Below are 15,249 nucleotides of genomic sequence, written 5' to 3' on the forward strand. Positions count from 1 at the left end.
GCAGTCTTCTGGCATGCTATTAGTCCTCCATAGTTTTCATCAGATAAGCAATTGCTGGGGGGCTTTCACCAGTCTTCCTCAGGTTTTTGTATATGTTAGCCTGACTTGAACGTATTTAACCTACCTAAGTGCTCTCTAACTTCTCCTTCCCTTGTTCTTCAGTATTAACTAAAATTGCATGTAATTGTGATTCACCTTCTGAATTTTAATGGATAAAAAGCTTTAATGACTTTGGTTTTAATACTGTTCGTCAATAGATTCCTACTGGCTTAATGGACAAGCTGGGTCAGGCTGGGTATTAGAAAACATTTCTGTACTGTGAGGGTGGTCAGACACTGGAAACAGGCTTCCTTGCAAGGTGGTTGGTGCCCTGTACCTGTCAGAGTTCAAGAGGCATTCAGATAACTCCCTCAATAACATGCTGTAACTTTTGGTTAGCCCTGAAGTGGCCATGTGGTTGGACTTAGAGATTTTTGTAGGGCCCTTGCAACTAAACTATTCCATTCTATATTTAATATGACATCAGGAGCTGCTTTCTAGGGACCTTCTGCGGCCTTAGGGTAGGGAAAATACTATTTTTTTTCTTAATAGTCATTAAAAAAAAAAGAGAGAGAGAATTTGTAACATTTCTTGTATAACATGGGAATATAGCAAAATATGTGTGGACCAGCACAATACCTGGGAAGTCAGTGTATAACTGGCACGCTATCTGCATATTGCTCTTTTTCCAGGCCCCTTTACAAGCTGATGGTGGATCACTGTGTCAAACTGCATTACTTGGTCAGTCTACTTCCAATTTGGAAGTCTGATGGGATTCAACTCCCCAGTCAGATTTACACTGAAGCACAGATGGGCTCTGGTCGTTTATTTTTCACTGGGCAGACGTCTAGATGCAGTACAGAATCCTAAAAAGACAGAACTGAAGTGAATCACATCCTTTGCTGCTAGGCATAAGGGTGTATCTGAGACTTCAACAAATGAAACAGTGGTTAAATTTATTACTGCCTACTGGGATTTTGGTGTCAGTTTAATAATGAAGCATTGAACTAAATAGAAACAACCAGTAATACCTGTGAGGGGGAAAATAACATGGCCACTGAATTTTCCTGTTAGCAACGTGACTGCTCTTCTGTTTTATTGCAACATTTTTGTTCCAGTCAAGGGGTTTGCCTCTACATGCACATGAAATAAGGCTGCCAAGAGAGAGAACACAACTTTAGGACTTGAACAGAGATAATAGTATGAGAGTATAAAAGCCTAAACTGTCATTGAAATACACATGTTAAGAATAAAGTAGTTTTCATTTTAATGATAAATCTCACGTGAATCAAGAGCCAATGTAATTTGGAATTATGGTGCTTTTGTTTTCAGATTGATTGAGGTAAGGCAAAAAGGTATTTGACGAGGAAGTTGTGGACCTTGCTATGTTCAATTTTTAAGAAGCAGAATAGATAATTTAGGAAGTTTTACGTATTTATTTTCCTGTTTCCAGCATAGAAGAGTATGTGAAAATGAAAAAGACTTTATTGGCAAAGCAGTAGTGATCTTTCTTCCCACTACTGATCAGAGCTGTGTGAATTGATTTTGCAAATTCGACACTGAAAAATGAACAATTGTTCCTAACAGATGCTCTGTCTCAGCAGGGAAACCAGTGAAACTTTTTCTGTTGAAAACGAAGTTGGAGTTCGAGTAATATATAAGTTGCATAAAACTTGTATGTTTTGAAATATAATTATTATAAAACTAATTAGTAACTATTGTTTGTCTTTCAAGAATAAAGAAGAGGGCTAGGTGCTGTACAAACACATGACGTCTGCACAGATACTATCACAGAATCGCAGGCTGAATGGATTTTGAAAGATCAGGGTTTATCATGCTGCCCCAAGGCAAGATTAACTAACCCAGTGTTATTTCTGAGAGATGTTTGCATCAGTTGTTCTTAAAAGTCTCCAAAGGTGGATGCTTCACAGCTTCCAAGGGCAATTTATTCTGGTGCTTTACCACCCTTCCTGTTAGAGAATTTTTTCCTGTAATGTTTGAACATAAATTTCTGTTATTGCAATTTAAACTTTTTATTTCTTTTCCTAACCACCAAAGATATTTGAAAGATTATTTGCTCCATCTTGCAACAGCCTTGAACTCTGTTATTTTACTCCTCCCTTCCTCAGCCTGCTTTTTCTTTTTGGCTACGTGACAGCAATTAATTCAGGCCTTTCATGTAGGGTGGCTGTTCTGGGCCTCTGGTCTCCCTCTCTTGCCTTACTCAGGAGACCTTCTGGTGCTTCAACTTCCCTGAAATGTACCCAAAGTGAGAAGCCAGTTCTTCAGCTGAGGCATTGCTGGCAGATGAAGGACTCCTGCACACTTGCATGTTCTGCTCCAGCTTGCATCCTAGTGAGGTGTTCGTATTTTTCAGATTACGTGGCTGATTGGTGCTCAGCTGGTGATCCCTTACAACTTCCAAGACCTGTTATGAAAAAGAAGGTCTCTTATTTTCATAACAGGTCTAACCCTAGCTCATTGCTCTCTATTGTGAATCTGTGTAGTCGGTTAATCTGACCTAAGTGCTGTCCTTTTGTTTTTTCCAAGAGAGACTTACAGTGTGTTTTAGAGCTAGACAGAGGCTTGAGGTATGGAAGAAAAAAATGGCTTAGACAAGATCACACAGGGAGCTTGGGGAAGAGCCAGGAATCCTTTCTGACTGACCTCCAGAGGCCTCATCTGCAGAGTCTCCTCCCTGGTGTAAGTGGAAAATCATTGAGTTGAGCACTGAAATTATGACAAGCTCTAATATATTTTCATTCTGACTCATTTTCACTCATTACTGTATTTATGGCCTTTACTAATAAGTGCCAACAAGATGAATGTTTGCCAGCCATCTATCAGAGTCTTCTGTGCGTTCGTTAGACACATGGCATTATCTGTAACTATACACTAAAACCAAAAGTTGCTAATACTTCATCATGCAAGCATTGTATGAATTAGCAGCTTTTGCAGGCAGACAGGCTGCTATCCTGTCAGATAGCTGCAACTTTTATTTTGTGTTCTCCAGAGATTAATAGCCCTTCTACTCTTTTTCTTGATGAGAAGAACAGGCAGGCGTGGTACAGCTAGCCAGTAGTATTCATCATGCTGCCCTCCAGCTTTATATTGACAAAAAGAGAAGGGGACAGGGAATGCCGTGAAATCACTGAACTGCTTCTTCTGAAAGAAGGCCAGTTAGGTATAGGTTTTAAAAGCAATTTCCCCAGCGATGTTTCTGTGGGAGTTGTTGGTATTAAGCACTCTAGAATAACGAGTTATTTGACTAAGTTCTCTAAAGGGAACAAATCATAGAATCACATGATGGCTTAGGTTGCAAGGAACTTCAAAGATCATCTATGGGAGGCTATAAGGAAGAAGGGGACAGGCTCTTTAGCAGGGCCTGTTCTGATTGGTCAGGGGAAATGGTTTTATACTAAAAGAGAGGAGTTTTGGATTGGATTTGGAAAAGGTTTTTTACAATAAAGGTGGTGAAACAATGGAACAGGTTGCCTGGGTTATAGAGGATGCCTTGAATGTCCTTGGAGACATTCAAGTCAGGCTGGATAGGGATTTGGGCACTGTAACCTAGCTGTAGGTGCCCCTGTTCATTGCAGGAGAGTTGGGCTAGATTACCTTTAATGGTCCCTTCCAACTCAAACGGTTCTTTGATTATCTACCACAGCATCCCTGTCATGGACAGAATTGCCAACCACTAGAGCAGGTTGCCCAGGGCCCAACACAACCTGGACTTGAATGCCTCCAAGGATGGCATCCACGTCTTCTCTGGGCAGCCTCTGCCAGTGCCTCACCCTCTGAGTAGAGAATTTTCACCTAACATTTAGCCTAACTCTCCCTCCCATCTTTTAGTATAAAGTCATTCCGGTCTCCCTGGTGTCTCTTCTTCTCCAAGATAAACAAGCCCAGCTCCCTCAGCCTTCCTTTATGAGAGCTGCTCCAGCCCTCTGATCATTCTCATGGTCCTCCTCTGGACTAACTCTAACAGCTGCAATTCTTTCCTGTGTTGGGAGCCTCAGACCTGGATGCAGTACTCCAGATGGGGACTCACAAAGGCTCAGTAGTGGGGGACAGTCTGCTCCCTCACACTGTTGCCACCCCTCTGTTGTGCAACCCAGAATGCTGTTGGCCTTCTGAGCTGCAAGAGCACACTGCTGCCTCATGTCTTTTCAAATGAGATGGAGAGTGGCTCGACAAGCATGTCAGCCAGCTCCTTCAGAGCCTTGGATGCATGTTGTCTGGCCCCATAGACTTGTACATATTTAGTCTCATGAGGTGGTCTCTGACTTGCTCTGCTCTCAAAGAGAGAGGCATTTTGCTCCCCTGGCCCCCACCTAGAGGTTCAGGGGTGTGAGAGGTGTGAGAAGTCTGATGGGCAGTCAAGACTGAGGCAAAGAATTTGTTGCGTATCTCAGCCTTCTCCATGTCAATTATAACCAGTTCTCCTTTTTCATTTATCAGAGGGGGTGCACTCTCCTTTGCCTATCTCTTCTGACCAGTGTACCTGTAGAACCCCTTCTTGTTCCATTTCACATCCCTTGTTAAGTTCAGTTCCATCTGTGTCTTGGCTTTCCTAATCCCATCTCTGCACATCCAGACAGCATTCCTGTGTTCTTCTCGGGCCACATGTCTCTGCTTTCACTGCCTCTGCATGTTCTTCTTTTCCCTCAGTTTGACCAGCAGGTCCTTGCTCAGCCATGCTGATTTCCTGCCTCTTCTGCTTGATTTCTTATGCAAAGTCTCTTAAGAGAACTGAATGATTGCCTAAATCTGAATTACTGAGTGATCTTAAGAAGTAGTGTTTCAAGCAGAAGCTGGCAACAAGAAAGAATGTTGATATGACAGCAGATGAGGTGGGCATAAAGCAGCATTACAGTTTGCTGAGTAGGACACATCAGATTGTGAAGTTTTATTGTCTTCGGTGCTGTGGTTTGAAATGTTTAGCTTGACTCTGATGCTAGCGATTAGAAACATGCTGTTTGTTATTAAAAGAACCAAGAACTGTATTCTGCTCTGGTTTTCAAAATGTACCCATCATTGTGGTCACCAACTACTTTAATCATTTGTGGTTTTTTTCCAGCACAATATTTTTTAAAAATATTTTTCTGATGTTCTCTGCAAAGTTACAAGTGATTCAAGTTATACCTTCTGTTGAGTTCCTGCTGTCTTCTTCCAGACTACATGGGTGTCAAGTTCCCAATGTTTTATTTGGTTTCTGAGCTGGAAAAGAGTTTCCCTGCAAGTAAACCAGTATTTTAAATGCTATAAGGGTTGCATATTACCTTTGGGGTAAGTGTGCTTTTTTGGTTCAGCTACAGACGAATGCCTGTATATGGGAACTGTTGAGTCATGGCCTGAACCACTGATTGAGCACCTGGGGAAAGGACCTGATCAGCCCTGGGAGCACAGGTGAAGGCAATTCAGCTGTGTGACCAGAAGGGCTGGAGCCTGGCTGCGCTTCTCTTACACCCCATGTAAGGGCTGACTGCCCCTGGGGAAGGAGCTCTTTCCGGAGATCCCTCCCCTGCAAACCTGGAATCTTCTGATATGAGCTTCTTCCCTTCCTTTATATCATTCCTTTATATCTTTGTCATTACACCTCTGGTGAAACACCATGTCCCATCATATCAATCTGTCCAATTGCTGTAGGCCTGCCTTAGGATTAGAGTGCGGGCAAAAATGGCCAAGCAGGCCACTTCTTGGTTTCATTTCTTCTAAGCTGAGGTGAGACTTAGCCTGGACTCACTTTATGTGTGCATGTTTCTTCTTTGGATGCTCACAAAATCCTTGGCACACTACATGTAGTTGGGTAAACGAGTAAATCTATCCCTGCATCAGAAAGCTGTTTCATTCTTCCAATAAAAATTAACATACGTTAGTGCTGAGTTAATCCTAACTACCCATCAAAATTATTGCTAGAGATTATGCTCTATGATTAACTCAAATACAGATCTGGAAAATTCTGGTCAAAGACATTCAGCTCACTGTTGAGACACTGTTAAACTGACACAAAAGGATGAGTACTCTTAAGCTATCCATTCTTAGACAGAAGCCTGGTAGAAATGTGCCACCTATGTTTTAGTGAAGCACATTACTGTGGCTGGTCTTGCTGGAGGTCATCCAGCGGTGTGTGTTTTGGTCACCTTTGTCTGTTGCTAAATTGCTTCTGTGCCTTTTGACTCGAGCTCTCACCGTCCTCTTATCCAAGGAAGGAGCAAAGGGATCCCCTTTTAAATGATTTGTATGCCACTTAATGGTGTTTATGTGTTGTCACTGTGTTTTGCAGCTCGTGTAGAGTACATTAATTTATTACCCCACTGTGCTCATGTGATTTACCCTTAGAGTCACCAGGAAAAATCCCCTTGACTTGAGAGATCTCATAATATGGCTCACCGGATAATGAAAGTTATTCCAGAAATAATTTCTCAGCAGTTCGTGATGCTCCTGATTTTCAGTATTGCTGTAAAACTTGGGCAAAAAGGAACCAGAACTGCTAACTGCACGTGCCTTTCTAATTAACTATTTTTCAGATCCTATTTAATTCCTTCCTAGTTGAGCCCTAGACAGTAATCTCAGCACTAGAAAATAATCATTTTTTTCAATTAGAGGCCCTATTTAGGAAAAATAAGTACCCTGCAATTTTGTACTTAGAGTCTGCTGGAGGGTACAAATAAGTGAATTTAGACTACTTCATACTCAATAATGCTGTCATAATCTTCGATAACTCAAGATTTCCTGTTAAAATAACTATGGAGCTAATGAGAGGCATGTTTTTGTGTCAGCCTATCTGCTTGTCAGTGAAGAGGAAATTAAGCTTTTTGTCAGTTTGCCATTTTCTAGTTTATCCTTGGCACTGGCAATTGGTGTATGCAGAGCAGATAAACCCTCTGCATTCTCTTCACTGCCATGTCTCCAGGCTGCATGTGCCCCGCACTGTTGGAGCATCTCAATCCTCTTTTTCTTCTCACTCTTCAGTATTGATGTGGATCATATGCCCTGCTCAGAAATGAAGTCCAGATTGCTAACACTGTTGTGCTTGATGCCCTGTCCCTGGAGGTGGGGCTGGATAAGGCCCTGGCAGCCTGATCTAGCTGTGGTGTCCCTGTTCATTGCAGGGAAATTGGATGATGCTATGATTCTATGATTCTAACTACAGGACTATATATGTTGTTGTTTGTAGAGACTGGCCTGGGTCAGTGCACAGCCACTAGTGAACTGTGGAATTGCCCTGGAAATATCCCTTTAACAGTGTTATTTTAACCCTAAGAAAGTTACCTGCACATTCAGACTGAGACCCTTTTTCCTGAGTTTTTCTTTTTTCTTTTTTTTTCTTTTTTTTTTTTTAATTTCTGAGACAAAGAAAGAAATTTCAAATGCTGCCTCACTTGGCCAATTCCCAAGCTGCAGAGAAAACATGCACCTGACTTTAAGAATATTAAAATAAACACGAGTTAAAAAAAAAAAAGTTCTGCAGTTCTTTTGATGCAAGCTAATCATTACCATGTTCTCTATGGAAATGCCTATGAACTGCTGACTTGTCTAATCTTTTTTCCTCTCTCCTCTCATTAACAGAGCACACTGGTCTTGTGAGGAAGCCAGGACATCATCCTGGAGGCTGCAGCTTGTGGTCTGTGAGACCCTGAGGTTTTGGACCTCCTCCTGGGGCCTCTTCTCTCCTAAGGAGCATAAGCCCAGCAGCTCTGCAGGGGAAATCAAGGTATGGTGCTGTTTGCTTCGTGGGGAGGCAGTGAAGCGTGGCCTACTTCTAACTCTCTGTTACTTTCCTCCTAAAGCAAAGGGGTATCTAGGTAACCCTGCCTACTTACGCAGGCAGAAATAGCAGAGGAGTTTAGAGGCCAGGCTGCTCAGGTGGGCTGAGGCATGGATTAGCACTGGAACTGGCTGCTTTAGCAGTGCTGATTGTCTTGCAGACTTGGTACTGCAGTCATATTGTAGCATTATTATGCTGCCCATTGATTGTATGTGAGTGTATGTTTGTGTGTAAAGGGTTAAGAGAAAATTCCTTGGAAAGAAGTTAGTGTTAAGGAGCTTCCTAGATTCAGCTCTGAGCTGCTGCTGTAAGATCTCACAGTTAGAAGTGTGGAAGCTAGCTAAATCTGCTAAAAATTCTGCTATCTTTACCAGAGGTCCAGTGAGACCTCCTAATCTTGAGAGCCTGCCATCACCCTGTGATTATATCTTACGTACTTGGCTGCTCCTGCGTGGAAGAAATTCCTCCTCTTAGCTTTGGGCTCAGCTCAGATGCCAGTTCTCATAGGGGCTAAATTTATATTTGGGTTTGAACGTACATGCAGTAGGAAACTCCACCTGTCCATAACACCTTCATATCTACATGAGGTGAGAAGGACAGGGCTCTTTCCTTTTTTACCTGCTATTAGCTTTGGGGCTGTGACCAGCTCTGGCTGTGCATTCATTTGAGAAGTGTATCCCAGCTATTTGTTATGGTCTTGGCTCTCACTCTGTGGCTTGCAGTGAACTCTCAACAGGACCGACTGTGCGATCCAGCCATACTGCTTAAAGGATGATAGTAAAGCCCCATAGAACTAATCTGTTGTGACTGCCATGATATGGTAGGGGTAGTTTTCCAGTGTGCAAGAACTACCAAATATTTCTGACTGCAACATCAGCAGCACAGAGCTGACGCAGAGACACAAAATCATACTTGGTGAGGGCTTTGAAAGACGTCAGTGCCAGCGAGTAGGAAGGGTGCAGGGAGAGCAATAAGGAAAAAAATACTAGTGAAAGAATAGAGAAGGTTGCTTCCACCTTGAATGAAACTGGTAATTATGAGCACCAAAGTGGTGCTGGTGAGAAGATCATTTGCACCTCCTGGTGGCGAATGAAATCTTGAAACGTGTCAAGATCAGACGTGCCAACAGTATTCACCTATGATGCTCTGTTCACCCTAATGAGGCAGCAGCAAATTCCTGAAATCTGCTGTGGAGGAAAGAAAAATAGGTACAAAAACAATGCAACACACTGAATACTTAGAGCTTTTCACATCACTTCTGAATTAAAAACAGATCCATGGAAAATATTGTTCTCGAAAGCTAAATTTCCAGAGAAACCATCTCAATACTCAAATTTTCAGTGCATATATTTCACAGGAGCAGTGACAAAATTGGGAAGAAGACTGTAAACGTGCAATACAATGGCAAGTGTGTATTCTCTACTGTTTCACCCATGGTGGAAACATCTGGGAAATAAATGTTGGTGGCTTTAGAAAATAGTACTGACAGCCTTACCATCAACAATCCAGGCTTGTTGTTCAGCTCTCTGATTAGCTGCAGGCTTCCTGTGCCTTTCAGGCTCCTGTGACTGCCTGTCATTAGCAAGGTGCCGTTGTAATAAATATCAAATAAGATAATGAGCACCTATGGAGCCCAAATATCTCTAAAAACTTGTAGGAGTATCTATTTGTATTTCTGTGGGACACAACTCTTGGGACATCACGGTCCTTGTGAACACAGGTGCTGATCTAAGCTCCATCTCATACACACTGTTGTTTTATAGGTATGTCTTTCATGTAGGCACAAGGTCTTAAATCACTAAAAAAAAAGGGTGAGGTAGGCATGACAAGATCTTGCATCTTATCTAATCCTGCATGGAGAATGTTGACAGAGCTGAGTACAATACACACATAGCATTGGTCAGGGCCTTGGGAATGTCTTCAGTACTCAGGAGAAGCCTGTTTAACTTTTGAGCAATGGATGGACACCTGAACTGAAATTCTAACTTAATGTGCTGCCAGTCGGACTTCACTGAACATTGCAGTAAGCAAGCAAAGATGCCTGGTGGTTTAGATCAGACTGGAGCATGTGTTTTTCTTTAAGCCTGATAGCAACCCCTGGTCTGTGCAGGTTAGGAACTGAGATATCTCTAGCAAGCAGTATTCCAAGCCTTTGTGCCTGATTTCCCTGGATGCTGGCTGCCCTGACAACTAACAGCACTGCCACCATTCCTCAGGTCATGTGCATACCAAGTATGTGTGTTCCCTGGAGAGTACTGGCAGAGCTGTTTAGTACTTAGCAAGTAGAATGTATATGTAATTGTATACGCTGGGAATTACATACAGAAACTTAGGTGTCGTGTTCTGCTAACTGAAACTCTTGAATATGTAATAGCCAATTGTTGTTACAACAAATTAGTCAGCCTTGATTTGGCCAAGGTACTGATACTAACCTGCAGCCCATGCTCACAGCCTTGAGAAGGGCTGCTTTCTGCACCATTCTGTTAATGGAGCACTCTAAATGAAGGATTTGTCTGCACTGCACAATTAATGGTAAGGTGGATGGCAGCCTTAAACGCAGCATATGCTGAAAACATATCTCTGTGCAGGTTACCTAGCAGGGGAATTTCATTGCAAGGTTTCTTCAGCTAAAAATCAGTTTTTCTGTGCTCACAGCTGATAATCAGATTTGTCACTTAATAACAATGAGCACATGTGTTTAGCATCAGCTGACATGCTCTTCTCTGAAATCTTACAAGCCAATTATGATTATAATGAACAATGGAGGCTGGCTGATGTTTTGCAGTCTATTTAGAATTACTATTATGCTCTAATGTTTTCATTTTGTTTTTGTTTTTAAACAAATTGCACAGGCCAAAGGGAAATAGAGGAGTTCATTTCTATAATTGCTAATTGTTCACAGTACACCATATTGAAAAATGAGCAAGCTCCATAGGAGGTAAATCTACTTCCTCTGTTTTAAATAATCAGTTCATTGGAATTTGCTACTCAGGATCTGAATTAGGAGATTCTATAAGAGAAGTCTCTCAATGAGATGAACAGCTGGATATAAGAGGAGCATAGAAGGAAGGAGAGAACTTACTAAGTTGAGAAGTTTTATTCTAGGAGTTGAATGAGTCAAAAATAAGTCATGCTGTTGTGAAAAAAAGATGGAGTGCAGTCTTGAATACCAAAATGCACCAAGAGGAATGTAGCTTGCTTGATGTAAACGTTGAGATATATCATATATGTATATGTCACCTTTCTGCTGTTTTTCAGCATTGGAAAAACATCAGTTGGACTCCTCTGGTGTTGCACTTGAAGATGTGGACTGGTTGCAAAGAATCCAATGAGAAGCGTGGAGTATAATAAGAGGTTTCAAATGTGACCAAAGAGGTAAGAAGGGCTAATCAGGTGGCGTGGTTCAGCTTTCAAAAGAGAAGACATAAGATGACACAGGGATAATCCTTAAATGTGCAGAAAGTAGAATCAAGCTACCTTCAGTATCCTGAATGCAGAGGGACAGAAATAGCCTTTCCTAAAAGTTTATGTGACAGAATGTTGTGATCTTGCTCTACAGGAAGAAAGGTGCAGGTTAAACAATAGGAAAAAGCTTTCTAACAGGATAATAAGGTGCTGGTTGTTTTGTCTTTGGAGTCTTTATAAAAATGTTAGACAAACATCTGTCATGAGTGATATAGGTATAGATAATTCTGCCTGGGGCAGGGGTATAAACCAGGTGACCTGGTGAGGTATTTTCTTTCTCTGTTTTTTGTGACTCTGTATTGAGGCTGTCCTCATTTATTCATGTTTGGATCAGAGCCATTCGTCTAGCCTGAGATTCACATTCCAGGATGGGATTTAAAAAAAAAAAGCTTTGAGAGATGGGATTGGGGTGCCTACCTCCTGTTGACTATTTTTGAGAATCCCAGCCTGTAAAACTATTCTTCATCCAGACAAGATAATTTTCTATATGTTGACATTTAAATCCTCTGACTAAATCTGTGTTTCCCTGAAGTGTTTCTGCCTGTTCCAACAAGCCCTTCTATGCTAAACTGTTATTTTTTGGGATCAATCAGGCTGAGAACATTCAACGTATCAAGCCTGGTATAAAAATGGGTGGTCAGAATGTGAGCTAGTCAACAGCAGCATTTGTATTTCTTTTTTAAATACAAAAGGGATCATTTCCACATCTCAGAATAACCCAGATATCTCAGAGAACAATACTCTGACCCAACAAGCATTACAGCTCTGTGGGAAATAGAGGTTTGGCAAACAGTGATCTAGCACAAAAATGGAACAAAACAGATTTTAAATGAATAAAGTAAACAGCACTGACTCTTCCTCATAAGTCTGTCTGTTCTGCTTCCTCTGTCCTTTCTGTTGCATGCACTCACTATTGGGTAGTGCAGCTGTTGTTTTTTTTCTTCCCATTGGTACTTGTCATCTGCTCTGTGGTTGCTCCACTCATTTCTCTGAAGAATCTTTCTTTTTATTTCCTTTTTTTTTTTTTCTTGTTCTCTTGCATCAAGAGCAAGGAGCAAATCAGGTTGTGAATAGGAAGTCAAGCAATTTCACTTGTGTGTGAGCCAAAGAACTCCACAAGTGAAAGATGCCTGTCCTCTGGTGTAACAGCTGAGGGATTAGGGGCATTATCCAACAAGCCAGAATTCAGTGTGCTACTTCTTAATCTAAGGTGCTTAAATTCACATTACTGAGAAGTATACCTTCCAGTCAGGGAGCAGGGAAGGAGTAGACTTGCTCCTCCTCAAACCAGGTTGCACTTCAGAGAGGGCTTGCCTATAGCAGAAAAGGAAACTGGTGGAAGGAGATATCTGCTGCCTTGCGAGGGAAGGATTTCAAAGAGGGAGGAGTGTACCTGCTTGCATCTCAGACATTGAAGCACTCTCCAGGGAACACACAACTGAATCCTTTCAGACCAGAGGGCCTGCAGTTTCAGTTTTCCACAACTTAAAGGATTATGAGAATCAGCAGCCTGTTTTCTGAAAGCAACATTTTAAAAGAAAAGAAAAAAAACAAACAAGGAATCGTTGTGTACAGACCATAGGCTCTTCAGCGTAGAAAGCTGTTCTGAGCTTGCGATGGTCTGGGTCTCAAGGCATCTCATCTTCTCAGCTGAGAACCGGGCTGAGAAGTCACATAGGATTATCTCAGGGACATTTCTTCCTTTTGCATTTCCTGCTTCCTAGCTTAGTGCCCTACACATTCCCCCTCCCCTCTGCCTGTTTAGTGGGCTGGCTGCCAGGAATTTAATTGCCACTCCCTTTCTGGATTGACCAGGCAGGTGAACTTTGGGGAGTGCCTTAAGACCATGTAGCTAGCGATTATGATTTGCTAAGATCTACCATGCTGAAGTCCCTCTGTCAGTTTGTTCCCAAATCATCACTTGCAGGGCTCTTTGCAATTCTTTCGGGCTAGTTTGCTTGCTTTTGCTCTAGGCTTTCCAGGCCTCTCTGTGCTGTAAATTCTTCCCTGTCCTCTTCCATCGTGCTATACTCCTTGTTTCCAACAGCTTCCCACTTCCTTATCAGCTATTATTCCAGCTTCTTAAGCCCTCTTTTTCCAGTTAGTGATTTTATTTTCATATATTCCCTGTGGAATGTGCTGGGAAAACACACACTTTCAAACTCTGAGATTCACTTATTGACACCCTTAAAGCATTTAGGCACCCTATGTCTTGTCCTCCACTCGTGGGGCATGTGGGTAATGCCTCTGTTGCTCTTTCAGGGCTTGGGACAAAGCAGTCCTACATCCCTTGCCTGTGGGTTCCCTCAGGCCTGAGATGTGTGCTTGCTGTTTACCTGCTTGGTTTTCCCTTATGCCTCTGCATGGTGTCAGTGGCCCAGGCAGCTCTTGGGAAGCTGCGTAGGTGTGTTGGTTTCTGTGATTGTCAGGCTGCGTTTGACTGCAGCAGGGCAAACTGATATAATTACCTGACCACAGCTGGTCTCCCTAAACATATGAGTTGGCTTATGAACCTGGCCTGCTGCCCATCAATTATGAGCAAAAACCCCACTGGCTGTTTTGGGCTGTTGGGGTGGTGCTTTGAAAGTAGCTGCAGAGGTCTTTCTGAATCCTACTTCCTGGTCTTGCTCCAGCTTGTCCTACACCATTTGTACAGACTCCCTTAGCACTTCTGTCCTATGCCAGCCCCCTGCCCTTCCTTCAGCACTAGCCTTGTCTAACCGTTAACACAGTCAGATCCTGCACAGGCACCCAACTACTGATGGCATCATTAAGCTCTCCTGATCTTCACGGCAGATCTTCATTCTGAAGAGTGAATTTGCACCAAAATATATTTTGGAAAATGTGCTCCTTCTCTGCCAGCAGTGTAGAGGCAGAGCCCACTGAGAGCTGTGATTGCCTTCATCCTTGAAGCACTCAGTACTGACATCAGTGGTATGATCTAAGATAAAGTTGGCATGAAAAATGTTTGCCTGTCTTTTCAAATTCTGGGGGTTTGGTCTGTTTTTCATTACAGCTGCAGTGTGTGGCCTTGACACAGCCACTCCTGCCTCTCCAGGAGAGGGAGAGGGGCATCTGCCAGCATCTCCAAAGGGCTGCCATGTCAACCTGCCTGTGAGGCCTCTGGAGCCCAACTGAAGGACTGCTGGGCTGTGAGCAAGCTCTTCAGTGCTTTCTATGAAGATCTCTTGATGTTAAGACTGGAAAAGTGACTGCAAAATCTCCACAAGATGATTCAAGCCTTGAAGCCAAGGTCACAGTCTCATCCTGGAGCATCACTGGAAAGCTGCACTTAAAAGAGAGGTCCTGGAGATCCAGTTCTTAGCCTCAGTTCTCATGAATGAAATGTCTGTTCAACTTACCACTAAAAATTTGATATTATGCAGGATGGAGATTTAAAAAAAAACTCTCTTTCCATTTTTTAATTTGAATTCATTCAAATCAGCATTTTCAAAATGTTCTGAATTTTCAGGGCAACACGTTCTGCTTTCCCTAAGAAACTCTTATTTGTTGAATATCATGATATTTATGAAGGATCTCACTCAAAACTTGCTGTTTAAATCCTTCTTTTGAATGCTTTTTCCTCTATACAGCTGGGCATGCAAACTAGATGAGGTCAAACGTTTGAGTTTGCTTCGATTCTGCTGTCTGGACTTTTGTGGATGTTTGCCTGAATCAAACTGTAAGCAATTCCAAAAAAGCATCTGACTCTGTGAAGCATAGTGTGCCTTCATCTGCTTCTTGACCCACAGTCTGTCAGAATATGGCTGCTTTCTCAGTTTTTGTTGGGTGTCTTCCAGCCCTACTGTATTTTCCATTTCACCTCCTTTATTAGTGTGACTAAGCACCTCTTGAGGGTTACTCTGACATGGTTGGTTTGCCTGAGTTGATAATTTCTGGGAGTTATACAGCTGGACTTGTGTTTTTAAGTTTCCCATTACCCCATAATTTTTTATTTTTTATTTATTTATTTT

The 15,249-nt window shown here is 42.2% G+C and overlaps 1 protein-coding gene across 2 annotated transcripts in view; it reads left to right on the plus strand.

Moving 5' to 3' along the window:
• Window positions 1-14,578, plus strand: part of CCDC34 (coiled-coil domain containing 34) — a 68,311-nt gene extending 53,733 nt beyond the window's left edge. For both annotated transcript variants that reach the window (XM_048948269.1, XM_048948268.1), the window contains 3 exons: window positions 7,612-7,756; window positions 11,069-11,185; window positions 14,292-14,578. The gene's annotated coding sequence lies outside the window, so the exon portion shown is untranslated. The remainder of the gene's footprint in view (window positions 1-7,611; window positions 7,757-11,068; window positions 11,186-14,291) is intronic.
• The last annotated feature ends 671 nt before the right edge of the window (window positions 14,579-15,249 follow it).

The sequence above is a fragment of the Lagopus muta genome, chromosome 6 (assembly GCF_023343835.1).
Source record: "Lagopus muta isolate bLagMut1 chromosome 6, bLagMut1 primary, whole genome shotgun sequence".
In the NCBI taxonomy this organism is placed as follows: domain Eukaryota; kingdom Metazoa; phylum Chordata; class Aves; order Galliformes; family Phasianidae; genus Lagopus; species Lagopus muta.